The sequence below is a fragment of the Babylonia areolata genome, chromosome 28 (genome assembly GCF_041734735.1).
Source record: "Babylonia areolata isolate BAREFJ2019XMU chromosome 28, ASM4173473v1, whole genome shotgun sequence".
In the NCBI taxonomy this organism is placed as follows: Eukaryota; Metazoa; Mollusca; class Gastropoda; order Neogastropoda; family Buccinidae; genus Babylonia; species Babylonia areolata.
Genome location: NC_134903.1, coordinates 19,486,285 through 19,488,784, shown reverse-complemented (window position 1 = coordinate 19,488,784; position 2,500 = coordinate 19,486,285).

Here is a 2,500-nt window from a genome sequence, read left to right as displayed (position 1 = left end):
ATTTCTTTTATATATTAATAAAAAAAAAATTTAAATAAAAAGAAGAAGAAGAAGGAGAAGAAGCTTTCAACTGAGAATATCTCAAAGGTAACAGAAGATTGAGATTGATAATGAGCATTGCAATAATTTTTCATGATGATGATGTAGATTATTTGATGATAAAACTACACAGAAGTGTCGACACAAAATTAAAAAAATCGAAGTACTTGATGCTGTACGGACGCACGCTCTTTAACTCTTCTTTAATGACCAAAAATAGGCATCATCATTATCGTCGTCGTTGTCGTCATTATCATCATAATAATGATGATAATGATAATAAAGAAGAAGAAGACGTTTCTGCCTTTTCACACATAATGGTGACCATACTCACTTGTGTTGTGTCAGCTCGCATAGACAGTATAATAAACAGACTTTCCCTCTCTCTCTAAAGTACACACACACACAGACACACACACACACAGACACAGACACACACACACACACACACACACACACACACACACACACACACACACACACACACACATCGCGCGCGCGCGACTGGAAAACCGTGTCTGGGTACGGTCCTCAGTTGACAGCGAAATGACACTGAAAGGGTAGCGTAGAAAAACGGGTAGCATAGAACGGGTAGCAGCATTAAGAGGGTGGTGGCATTAATCATGCAGTGTAGTGTAGTGTGTGTGTGTGTGTGTGTGTGTGTGTGTGTGTGTGTGTGTGTGTGTGTGTGTGTGTGTGTGTGATATTGTCATGACTGTGTGCAGCGTGGGGGGGCGGGGGGGAATTCACAGAGAAAACGTTGTTGTCCGGAGAGTCGGGCATTCAGTAAAGGACTTTCCCAACACGACACAGAATCGATCACTATTTCCTTTTTCGCAGCGTCGTTTTTTGGGGGTGGTGCGTTAATGCATGTGAAAATGAGGTAGGCTGTGTGTGTTTGTCGGTCTGCCTGCCTGCCTGTCTGTCTGTCTGTCTGTCTGTCTTCCGGCCTTCCTACCTGTCTGTCTGTCTGTCTGTCTGTCTGTCTGCTTGTCGGTGTGGGAAACTGACTGAAGAGATCGCTGCTGCATTTTTTTGTTTGTTTGTTTGTTTATTGCGTTTTGTTTTAGTTTTTTCTTCAGTGTTTATATTTCATTTGTTTTTGTTGTTGGTGTTGCGTTTGTAAGCTTCTTCTTTTTTTTTTTTAAGGAGATTTAGCAACGATACGGAACATTGACGTACACTTTTTTCTTTTTCTTTTTTTTTATCCGTTTGTCTGTCTCATTGTCTGGCTGGCTGGCTGTCTGTGAGAAGAGTGCAGAGAGATGTATGAGGCAGGTAAACGGACATCTGCTGAACATGTGTGTGTGTGTGTGTTGTGTGTGTGTGTGTGTGTGTGTGGTGTGTGTGTGTGTTGTGTGTGTGTGTGTGTGTATGTGGTGTATATGTGTGTGTGTGTGTATGTGGTGTGTGTGTGTATGTGGTGTGTGTGTGTTGTGTGTGTGTGTGGTGTGTGTGTATGTGGTGTGTGTGTGTGTGTGTGTGTGTGTGTGTGTGTGTGTGTGTGTGTGTGTGGTGTGTGTATGTGGTGTATATGTGTGTGTGTATGTGGTGTGTGTGTGTGTGGGTGTGTGTGTGTGTGTGTGTGTGAATGTGTGAATTGCTGTCACTGAGAACGTCAGCTACCCAAACGTCCTTACGTAAGGACATCACTGAAGTTGTAAGACATTCAGAGTCACACTGTCGTGTTGTATTTCCGTGCACGTTATCAGCTAGACAGCTATACCATCAGCTGTTTGAAAACAGCGCTAAGTTTCAGTTTCATATACATGCATGTAGTTATGTACACATACATATGTATACACACATAGTCAAGCACAGCCTAACACAAAGGAAGTGGACCTGCCACAACTGAACTTATTGCTGGGAGAAAAGGTGAGTTTTTAGACGAGATTTAAAAGATCCGAGGGAATCAGAATGACGGAGGTTATCAGGGAGCTTGTTCCACGTCTTTATCGATTGAAAAGAAAACGATCTGTGTCCATAGATCTTACTTCTGACGTCAGGTATCCTGAGAAGTCGAGTATCAGAGGAAGAACGGAGCTGACGAGACGGGGTATAGATATGGAGGAGTTCAGAAAGATACTTGGGGCCAGATCCGTTGACTGCAGAAAAGGTCAGAGTGGATAGCTTATAGTCTATTCGATCAGAAACAGGCAACCAGTGGAGAGACTGAAAGAGAGGAGAAACATGGTAAAATTTAGAATACAATACAATACAATGCAATGCAATACAATACAATACAATACAATACAATACAATACAATACAATGCAATACAATACAATACAATACTACACAATACAATACACCTTTATCAGTCCCATTGGCAATTATATGTGCATTCAAAGGCTCGCCATTCACCATACAGACTCTCATACCGCAACAGAATCTGACCAATATCTCAGTAAACACGGAAGCAGTTTGAAAGCGAAAAGCTTGAATTAAAGCATGTAGCGATA